Source organism: Oncorhynchus tshawytscha, linkage group LG26, assembly GCF_018296145.1.
Source record: "Oncorhynchus tshawytscha isolate Ot180627B linkage group LG26, Otsh_v2.0, whole genome shotgun sequence".
In the NCBI taxonomy this organism is placed as follows: Eukaryota; Metazoa; Chordata; class Actinopteri; order Salmoniformes; family Salmonidae; genus Oncorhynchus; species Oncorhynchus tshawytscha.
In genome coordinates, this window is record NC_056454.1 from 30249619 (window position 1) to 30261777 (window position 12159).

The window sequence follows — 12159 nt, forward strand, 5'->3', positions numbered from 1 at the left end:
AAAACATTTTCAATTCAAGAAGCTTTATCGCCATGACAAGCAACTCAATTCACAGGCTGTTAATGGCAAGACAAGGCTGGTAATGGCAAGACAAGGCTGTTAATGGCAAGACAAGGCTGGTAATGGCAAGACAAGGCTGTTAATGGCAAGACAAGGCTGGTAATGGCAAGACAAGGCTGGTAATGGCAAGACAAGGCTGGTAATGGCAAGACAAGGCTGGTAATGGCAAGACAAGGCTGGTAATGGCAAGACAAGGCTGTTAATGGCAAGACAAGGCTGGTAATGGCAAGACAAGGCTGTTAATGGCAAGACAAGGCTGGTAATGGCTGGTAAAGACAAGGCTGGTAATGGCAAGACAAGGCTGTTAATGGCAAGACAAGGCTGGTAATGGCAAGACAAGGCTGTTATGGCAAGACAAGGCAAGACAAGGCTGGTAATGGCAAGACAAGGCTGGTAATGGCAAGACAAGGCTGGTAATGGCAAGACAAGGCTGTTAATGGCAAGACAAGGCTGGTAATGGCAAGACAAGGCTGTTAATGGCAAGACAAGGCTGGTAATGGCAAGACAATGCTGGTAATGGCAAGACAAGGCTGGTAATGGCAAAAGATACATGCTTTTGCATAAATCTGAAATACTGTATGTTTTGGTTTAATGTTTGTGATCCAGATAGTGAGCTGATATTCCATGTTGGATGATGTGCTGCATCTCCCTGATGATGGAGGTTGAATGTATTAATTCTGGATGAGAAGAGAGAGAGAGAGAGAGAGAGAGAGAGAGAGAGAGAGGAGGAGGAGCAGAACTCCTCTCCTCCTCTCCCGGTACTTTCTCCTCTCCTATAGCTTCTGATCATGTGCTGGTATGCTATATAGGCCCGATTCCGAAATAACACCTTTCTTACGCACATTTTTCCTACGCACTTCTCACTAGCTGGTATTCCACAACGTTAGTCTAATATGATCCATTAATGCCAGTGACCCTCACAAACAACTTACATGGAGGTGACAGAGGAAAGTAAGGTAAAGAGAATGGAATGACGCAAAATGTGAGCTACAAATTGATGAAAACGAACCGTAAAATGATAGTTATAAATGTATGAGGATATTACTGACGGTGGCACCCAATATTGGCAAATTTTTAACATGACACACATTGTACAATAAAACGAATAAAAGCTTAGGCATATGATACAATTAAAACATTCTAAAGTACATATATCAAATTCTGAGGGCCCACAATGAAAATTCTGAATAACGGCACAGCTATTTATAGCATATTTCACTGTGGAAAAGGGGCCACAATACATGTCATGTTGATGTGATTTTCATGTTGCTTCCATATGGCTGGTTTCACATTAATCTCCAGGGAACATAAGGGACAATTCTCTAAAACAATTGCTTTGTGTATTTACAATCCCCTTCTCCAAATGAATGACTCATTTACCTAGCTCTTATCAATAGATATTATCCATTCATAAATACAGTGCATGGAGAATGCTGTAGTAGATGCTTTTTCCACTTGGACCCAGCAGGTTCGCCTGACCTTTTCATGGTTTCCTAGCTCGTTAAGGTTGTGGAATAATGAGGGAATTAAGTCAAGGTCAGAATAAGGCTTATATCTATGGAGACACACCTCCGCCACACCGTAATGTCTTTGATCTCCACCCGAACGAATAGTGTGTGAATACCAAGCTATTCAAGGTCCGAATACGCATAAGGAGAAAAGTTCATAAGTAGGGAATACCGTTCCATTTACGTACGCTTAACTCGGGTCGGAATCAAGGCAGCCTATGTTGGTAAATCTGTACTGAGAGCATGTTGTAAAGCACCACACACACACACTTACATACAATACACACTGTATTGCTTTGACTGATGCAACAGCAGGGTAAGCAGGGGAGTATATGGGAGAATCTGGCCCTGTCTGCTCTGCACTAACCCCGTTCTGCTCTCTCATGGATAGAGGATTGCTGTCACCATGGAGAAAGCAGTATGAAGGGTCATAGGCCTGTAATATACCTGACAAAGACCTGTCATAAGCAGCTGTAGTAGATGGAGAAACCAGACCACTGCAGCCACTGTACCACTCAGACCCATGTAATGCATATAGGGCTCTGGTTCCACTGCTCTTTTCATTCTATTAATCCTCCTATCCACAAAAGAGATCAGCTGGCCAGATGTGATTGGATTGGAGTGTAGTCCATTTCAGAGATGTATATTTAATCCCTGATTGACACCTGGCAGTGGAGCCAAGGCTTTACTGAGTTTTCCCTCCATCCCTCCATCCCACAGCTCTGCTCTCCATATGATTCCACTTTAGACAAACTCTCTCATCTGCCTCAGGATTTCAGCACACATATTCAGGATGTCCAGCTGGAGAAAGATATCAATTAAGGAATCACATGATTCCTCCTCTTTACTCTGTTTACTGATGAAATATTTGTCCATTGTGAAATATTATGAAATATCTCATATTTTCCCCTAGCTGCATGGCTACCCCATATTTAGCAACTCAAATAGACAAAAAAAATAGCTGATGTAAAAAATAGGACAATATAGAATGAAAATAGGGTCAGAAATGTTTCCTTACCATGCAATCTGACCAGGAAACACTACCACCCCCACAATTCATCTGTAAATACAGATCTACACTGAATGATCTCTTGATAGTCATATTTGCAGATTCGGCATTTTCCACTGTTCTATATCAATTGAATTAATTAAATGTTTTATTAATCTACACATTATCATTCAGCAATGACATAATTACTCTTATCGGGAATGCCTGATTGTCTAGACATGCCCTTGATGTCAAAATTAATTCTTTAAATTATCATAAGATTTACTTTCCCAGTTTTTGATTTCCGACATTGAACGCATTTAGAGTAATTTAAGTAATTGTTTACATCAATTGATTAATTTAACTGTAAATCTATGTGACTAAAAGTATTATTGTCATTTAAGCATGAATGATAGTTACAGTTCTCAGAAATGTGATTAAATGAACCACATGTAGATAAGCGACAGGATATTTCTAAAAGCTACTTGTACCACAGTCTTGTTTTAGGCTGAAGTTTTGGCTAAGGAAGATTGTACACATGACAGTTCCTTATCCTCTGGGCCTGGCTGAAACAGAAACATAATCACTTCCATGAGGGATATACACAGTGATTTGCTATTTTTACACTCCTAAATAGTGAACAGGAATAATCGCAGAGCTCAAGTGAGGCCCAGACAGTTTGTTAATGTTGCCCCTGTGTTTGTACACAGACAGCATGCAGTAGTGGTCCATGATGTATGTTCTTACTCTCCCTTGCTCTGTTTTTGTGTCATAAAATGAAATAAACAAAAAGTGAACATTAAATATTAAACTGACACAAGTTCCAAAATAGAGACATTTCAAATGTCATATGTCTATATACAGTGTTGTAACGATGTGCAAATAGCTAAAGTACAAAAGGTAAAATAAACAAATATGGGCTGTACTTACAATGGTGTTTGTTCTTCAACTGGTTTCCCTTTTCTCGTGGCAACAGGTCACAAATCTTGCTGCTGTGATGGCACACTGGTATTTCATGCCAATAGATATGGGAGATGATCAAAATTGGATTTGTTTTCAAATTCTTTGCAGGTCTGTGTAATCTGAGGGAAATATGTCTCTCTAATATGGTCATACATTTGGCAGGAGGTTAGGAAGCGCAGCTCAGTTTCCACCTCATTTTGTGGGCAGTGTGCACATAGCCTGTCTTTTCTTGTCTGCCTACAGCGACCTCTCTTAATAGCAAGGCCATGCTCACTGAATCTGTACAAAGTCAAAGCTTTCCTTAAGTTTGGGCCAGTCACAGTGGTCAGGTATTCTGTATTGGCCCAATTCTGCTCTGCATGCATTATTTTATGTTTTATGTTGTACACGGAGGATATTCCAGATTCCAAATTCCAGAAAATTATGTCATAGCTTTAGAAGCTTCTGATAGGCTAATTTACATAATTTGAGTCAATTGGAAGTGTGCCTGTGGATGTTTTTCAAGACCTACCTTCAAATGTAGTGCCTCTTTGCTTGACATCATGGGAAATTCAAATGAAATCAGCCAAGACCTCAGAAAACAAATTGTAGACCTCCACAAGTCCGGTTCATCCTTGGGAGCAATTTCCAAATGCCTGAAGGTACCACATTCATCTGTACAAACAATAGTATGCAAGTATAAACACCATGGGACCACACAGCCGTCATACCGCTCAGGAAGGAGATGCATTCTGTCTCCTAGAGATGAACGTATTTGGTGCGAAAAGTGCAAATCAATCCCAGGACGACAGCAAAGGACCTTGTGAAGCTGGTACAAACAGGTACAAAAGTATCTATATCCACAGTAAAACGAGTCCTATATCAATATAACCTGACAGGCCACTCAGCAGGGAAGAAGCCACTGCTCCAAAACCACCATAAAAAAATCCAGACTACGGTTTGCAACTGCACATGTGGACAAAGATTGTACTTTTTGGAGAAATGTCCTCTGGTCTGATGAAACAAGAATAGAACTGTTTGGCCACAATGACCATCATTATGTTTGGAGGAAAAAGGGGGAGGATTGCAAGCCGAAGAACACCATCCCAACCGTGAAGCATGGGGTGGCAGCATCATGTTGTGGGGGTGCTTTGCTGCAGGAAGGACTGGTGCACTTCACAAAATAGATGGCATCATGAGGAAAGAAAATTATGTGGGTATATTTAAGCAATATCTCAAGACATCAGTCAGGAAGTTAAAGCTTGGTCACAAATGGGTCTTCCAAATGGACAATGACCCCAAGCATACTTCCAAAGTTGTGGCAAAATGGCTTAAGGACAACAAAGTCAAGGTATTGGAGTGGCCATCACAAAGCTCTAACCTCAATCCTATAGAAAATGTGTGGGCAAAACTGAAAAAGTGTGTGCAAGCAAGGAGGCCTACAAACCTGACTCAGCTACACCAGCTCTGTCAGGAGGAATGGGCCAGAAGGAAGTTAAACAATTTAAAGGCAATGGTGCTAAATACTAATTGAATGTATGTAAACTTCTGACCCACTGGGAATGAGATGAAAGAAATTAAAGCTGAAATAAATAATTCTCTCTATTATTATTCTGACATTTCACATTCTTAAAATAAAGTGGTGATCCTAACTGACCTAAGACAGGGAATTGTTACTACGATTAAATGTCAGGAATTCTGAAAAACTGAGTTTAAATGTATTTGGCTAAGGTGTATGTAAACTTCTAACTTAAACTGTATGTGGAAGAGGGTGGGGCTTAACTTCCATCCCTGTCTCACACTTGGCCCTGTGGAATTTATGGTGTGTTTTTTGCCTATTTTAACTGCACACGTGTTGTTTGTGAACATGGATTTTATAATGTTGTATGTTTTCCCCCAACACCGCTTTCCATCAATTTGTGTAGAAGACCGTCATGCCAAATTGAGTCAAAAGCTTTTTTGAAGTCAACAAAGCATGAGAAGACTTTGCCTTTGTTTTGGTTTGTTTGTCAATTAGGGTGTGCAGGTTGAGTACGTGGTCTGTCAAATTAGCATACCCTCTTTCATACCTGGTAGTTTGGTGGATTGGATCTCTCTGTAACCTAGAGGTCAACCAGTGGGTCCATGTCCTCTATACCATGTTTCTTGTTGGATGACAATGTCTGTATTTCCAATTTCTTTGACGAAGTCACGGTTCCTGCTCTTTAGGCCAAAGGCAGGTGACTTTAGACCTTGTATATTCCAGGATGAGATTGTAACAGTAGGTGTGAGCAGAGCATGTTGAAAAGCTTATTCTCTTGAATGTATTTGCCATTTGAATCAACGAGGAGCACCGTTTCTGGCTACTGAGTGTCCTTAGTGGATGTGTGGGGGTTGTCAGGAGGGCTATCGGGGGGTGGGTTGGGGGTCCTGTGTTGTCTGTCCAATTTTGGTGTTGAGGTTATGGTCCAGGTCTGAGGTGGGCTGTTCTGCTGGCTTCTCTGGAGGAGTGTCTTGCTCTCTGTCACACCTCAGCTTTCTCACCTCCTCCTTCAGTGCTGTTAGCTGTGCCATGTGTTCCTCTCCATCCTCTTTAATTTCTCTCACCTCAGTCCAGAGTGCAGCCAGCCGTCCTCTCAATGATGGAGGAGCAGGGCAGTTGTGGGACCTGGGTGTGTTCAGTGCTGGGGGGGGCTATCCTCGTTTGCAGGATAAAGTTTGAAGAGGTGTGATCAGACTCACTCAGGAAGGGGGAGTCATCACAGAGAGAGAGAGAGCTTTTCCTGCTGTGCTCTCTCTTTGATCCCGTAAAAGTCCTGCTGGAACTGCTTGAGGATGCCCTGCACCATTACTGTCCCAGACTTGTACACGTTGACAAGTCATTCTGAGTTTCCACCCGGCTCTTGTAGCACCGTGCCATGCCAGGGGATGGTCTGTGTGAAAAGTTAAGTTACTTACCTCTTTGTGGCAGTCAGCAAATGTCTCTGGACTGTCCTTGAGGATCTTCTTTTTGCACTTATTCTGTGCAGTGTTATTTTTAATATCCAAGGGGTACTCTACTGTGATGACATCTGCACAGGGATGTGCCATGGCACAGGGGGCTTCAAAGGTCTCTGCATTTGGGTGGGGGAGGCTGTGAAACACTGCTGCCATTGTTAGGCTCAAGAGTTTTCACACATCTCACTTCATTATTATTATTTTTTAAATTGTACCTTTATTTTACTAGGCAAGTGAGTTAAGAACAAATTCTTATTTTCAATGCCTAGGAACAGTGGGTTAACTGCCTGTTCAGGGGCAAAACGACAGATTTGTACCTTGTCAGCTCGGGGATTCGAACTTGCAACCTTTCGGTTACTTGTCCAACGCTCTAACCACTAGGCTACCCTGCTGCCCCAAATGAAGCTGCAGCCAGCTTTGGTAGCTTAGTAGTCTTATTTATTAAGCTTTATATAACAAAATTGCCTAGAGATTTTTATCTTTTACTTTTTGGCATCAGAAGTAGTTTCAGACTGAACATTATTTTGTCCAAAGTCAAGGTTTTAAGAATGGGATTTGGTTTGAAGGTTTTGATGTAGGGTAGTATTCTGTAGAAGTCCTTGCAGAAAAAAATCCAAGTTTATCTACATTTATCAAACTCTAATTGTATTTTTTTGCAGAAGAACTCAGGAGCCCATGAGCTCATGATCTCTCTCTGCCAATTCTGTTTTTTTGTTCTCTGGTGTGTGTGACATCACCAGCTAGCTGCTAGCAGATACAGAGGTCGTATAGTCTAGTTGTCTGCTGGGAGCTGGAATCCAAGAGTCTCAATATTCTGCAGTAGTTACTATACTCATCTCCTTTCATTGTGTCAAGTTGGCTTCTATTCTTGTCTCCTCTCCTTCTTATGCTTGGATCTGAAAACCCAGGATAGGTGGAGTGTAGGCAATATTTTGGAAACCCATACAGTCTATCATCTATATCAGTCGACATGAAACAAAGGCCAAGACAAGAGGAAACCATAACATTTGAAATAGTTTGGGAAGTGTCTAGGGAAATTGAGGAAATCTCCCATTGACATAATGTAAGATTTACACAACAGTTCAAATGTTTGATTTATCCACTTGTATTCTATCTCCAGTTATGATTGGGCCCATATGACAGTAAGGAGTAAACAAAGAGAATTGATTTACGTATGATAATAGACAACAGCTGCAGTACTGCGTCATTGTGACCTTCAATGACATGGCGGTTATTTACAGTCATTTCTACAATGCAAATAAATCTCTTAGAGCGAGAGAGAGAGTTGCGGACTGTCAGCTAGGATGCCAACACGTATGCCTCTGGGTCAAGAAATCTGTTGCTGCTTCTCTAAGCTGAGGTGTGCTTGTCTGTCTGCTTAGGTAGGTGTGTGTGTGTGTGTGTGTGTGTGTGTGTGTGTGTGTGTGTGTGTGTGTGTGTCTGTGTGTGTGTGTGTGTGTGTGTGCTCCTGTGTCTGCCTGCTAATGTCAGTGTGTGTGTATAAATGAGGGCTCCATCTATAAATATCAGTAGTGTTAGCAGCCGAGGGAGTGCAGACAGCAGCAGCATTATCCAGACAGCCTGTTCTAATGATGTCTGTTGACAGCATTAATTAGCCAAGGGCCTTTGTGTGTCTTTGTTTACAGCGTTGAGGCATTTCACATTCCACCTGTTTCAAAGCTTCAAATGTCATGCCTCTTTACTGAGGCCTCACTGCATGTGTTGTTCCAGCCATCTCTCTGCCAGACAGACACTCCACCGCGCCCAGCCCTGGAGCAGACATCCTGAGGGCTGATGGTGTAACTTCTCTGGCTGGCCTACATCTGAACAGAACCTCTAGTCCTCCTGTGTGTCTGACAGCACAGCTGCAGGAGGTGAGAAATCCTCTAAGATCTGAGAGGTGAGGACTGACAGGTAGAGGAGAGATTTTAGTTGAGTGTCAAAAGATGAGGGGATGAGAAGCGGAGCTGCAGCAGAGCAGTAGCCTGTGTGTGTGCGTGCGTGCGTGCGTTCGTGCGTGTGTGTGTGTGCGTGCGTGTGAACCAGGATCATCTGTGCACCACAACACTGAGTTATCCCACTGAGTTAAAAACAAAACTATGTTTTTTACACATTATGTGCTAATCTTTGAAATGCTATCTCAATGCAATTATTGCCACCACGAATTAACCTGTCATATGGTCTCATAGTTGGCAGATCAAGAGTGGTTTTGACACTGTCCTTCAGAGAGCCTTTTATTCTATATGTTGGTTAGGTTGGGGTGTGACTAGGGTGGGTGCTCTAGTTTTTTATTTCTTTGTTGGCCTGGTATGGTTCCCAACCAGAGGTAGCTGTCTATCGTTGTCTCTGACTGGGGATCATATTTAGGCAGCCTTTTCCCACTGGGTTTTTGTGGGATCTTGTATTTGTGTAGTGCCTGTGAGCACTCAAGACATCACGTTTCGTTCGTTTGCTGTTTATTGTTTTTGGTGAGTTTAATTTATACAAACATGTGGAACTCTATGTACGCTGCTGCTCCTTGGTCCGTTTATCCTACACACGATTGTGACAGGTTGATGACCCTAAATGTAGGCAAATTTTACTAGGGGGCAATGAGGAGATTTGGGATCTTTCCCACACAAGTTTCCATGGAATTTCCATTGTTGGGTTGAGTTCCATTGACCTCTTTACTGCAACTAATTAAGTGCATCTTGACATTTTAACATTGCAAACAACAGAATGTTGAATAACAGTTTCTAAGCAATCTGTGTGAAGTAATTATATTGAGGGAGAACAGAGCAGAGCAGTTGACTTGTCTGGTGGTGTTGTTGTGATCAGAGCTCAGAGCAGAGACCACTGTGTATCTCAGCATCAGTCACTGGTAATACTAGCCATGTCCTCTTTTCAACTAGGATGTTGTCAGCTAAACAACCCTCTACCTTGAGACTGTCATGCACACACAGAACTAGAATGAGATATACATGTATCTATGCATGCACACTCACATTCGTCCAAAATACTCTAGAATCTAGATCATGGCGAGAGTACATTCCCTGAGCTACACGTCCACTCTTTAGTTCTCTCTCACATTCTGTTGTTGTGGACCATATGATCATTCATCTCACTGCTTTCTGCTGCCAGTTGGAAAGAATGAGGAAATATTCAATGTGACTGCTGGATACTCTGCCATATGGTTTGGGTTGTTATTGTGATATTAACAGTGGAAAGATATTAGTGGGACAGAGAGAGTCTTGATCTGATGGTGTGCTGCTCAGAGACACGTGGAGGACAACGCGGCTGCAGTGCTACTGCACTGCTCTGTCATAGCTATCTGAGAGGAGAGGAAACAGACATGTGGATCAAAGACCTGTCTGTGTGCCTGTCTGCGTGCCTGCCAGTCTGTCTGCCAGAGTCTATCCACAGCAGCTAAGGATACACCTGAGGATACAATGCATCCAATGAGTTTAGAATGGCAAGAGTGACGGAATTCTAGAACTCAATAGATTGCTCTGGAATGCTATGCTCTGTCTAGAATGTTATGAAAGATGTGATGAATCTGACTCATCACAACAGGCATGCCACACAATTACATTCCTGAGTCCATTCTTGTCTCAGGGTATATCATGTGATATCTTTATGCAAAACATTTGATATGTAAGGGTTGGGATAATGATCAATGAGGGCCTATGCGTTTTATGGAAAAGAATGAAAGACGTGGAAGGTGTGTTCAACGATGTGCTAGAGGAGTGGAACTGACATTCCACTGAGTTGCATTATTTTCCAGAGAATGCATTGAGCCCTGAGTTGATTGTAACTTTAATACGATGGGTATAATGTAACACATTTGCTGCTATAAATGTGTTCAACATCTACAGAAGTAGCTAGCAAGTTTACTAGATAGTTACAGTTGTTGCCATGGTAACAAAACAAACATGCTTGGTAGTTTAGCTAGCTAACTAAACCATCAGTCCGGCGGCGTTTCAACTCAAAGTAGACAGCCCTCGGCCCTAAACCCTTGAATGACGTTTTACACCCGAGTGTACCTTAAATGTCCCTTGCCCAAGCGAGAAAGAGTGATGATCGAAGAGGCAACCTCCTTGGAAATCTGGAAGTTGAGTTTAAAACAACCAACCTAATGCTATTAATGTACCTAGTAAGCTAACGTATCTAGCTAGCACTCCTGTCAGGTAGCTAGCTACAGTTACTCATAACTGGCTAACGTAAACTCATTCCGTACAAATGTGCACAACCGTGACATTCAAACGAGGTTGCAAAGAAAACTAATAGGACTGTAGCGACTGTGTTGACTTCAAAATCTGGGGTGTGAACTACGTTTCTATTCAAGCGTTGATCGACATGGTAATGGCTCTATAATATTGGAGAAAAGTTGAGAAAACTGACCCTCCGTTACATCGTGACGTGTCACGCCATAACGTACAGCACGAGTAAATCAACTATTTCTGTCTTACAGCCTCTCTCCACCAGGTGTAACACTTCTCTCACCGTTTAAAAACAAGAAAGGGACAGGGTAAGCAGGTTACCGAGTAATTCTTTGTGTCATCACTGCAAGCGATCATGACTCTCAAAAGACAATGTTTACTTCTGAAGATCACTTTAGCACCGCCCTAAAAACCCGACTCAAATTCGACACAAACCTTCAAATAGGTATGTAATGACACATATTATAAACTCTTTATAGTGTTTTATTTACATTTTAGAGGCGATAAGTTGGACAGATCGAGTGAAAAAAAGCCGTTTTGCCACACAATATCTCTCCTTCTCACTATCACGCATTAGATTCGCTTCCCCACCCGTCATTTTTAAAAAGACCCGACGGAGCTCATTGTCTTCTTGAATCAAAGAAACAGGCAGCGTTTAGGTCATGTAGTTGATTTGGTTGGAAAGGGGAGAAATTGTGCTTTACAATGGTATTGACATTACAGTTGATCTGGAAGTATTACGTTTTTGTGGCGCTAAAATAAGGTCAATTGTACGGACCAAGGTGATGTACAAAAGTGAGTTTACGTTAGTTTTATAGTTAGTTTTATAGTTTGGTAATTTATTTCAACACATTTCAGAATTCCCAAAAATATGTTTATGAACCGAGCTACGTTTTATAGGCTCCTCACTACGAGACTATGCCAACGCTAAAATCAATATCTATTTAAACTGTATATATTTTAGCAAGATAGCCTTGTATTTTTGTCAAATCTAACCTTGTTATTCAATTTTACACTTCACGGCCAGCAGAGTTTGACATGTGACTACAGTAATTAGAGCAGTACAAATACATGTGCTATATGGTCTGATATACCATGGCTGTCAGCCAATCAGCATTCAGGTCTCGAACCACACAGTTTATAAGAGACTATATACCATGGGTATGACAAAACATTTCATTTTACTGCTCTAATTAATTTGGTAAAACCTAAAATGACATACCCAAATCTAACTGCCTGTAGCTCAGGCCCTGAAACAAGGATATGTATATTCTTGGTACCATTTGAAAGGAAACACTTTGAAGTTTGTGGAAATGTGAATTGCATGTTGGAGAATATAACACAAAGATCTGGTTGAAGAAAATAGAAAGAAAAAAACAACCGTTTTTTTCTACCACCATCTTTGAAATGCAACAGAAAGGTCCCTGTGCCAGCCATCACTCTGGTTGTAACTCTGATGGTGTCCTCAAGATGTCAGCAGTGTATG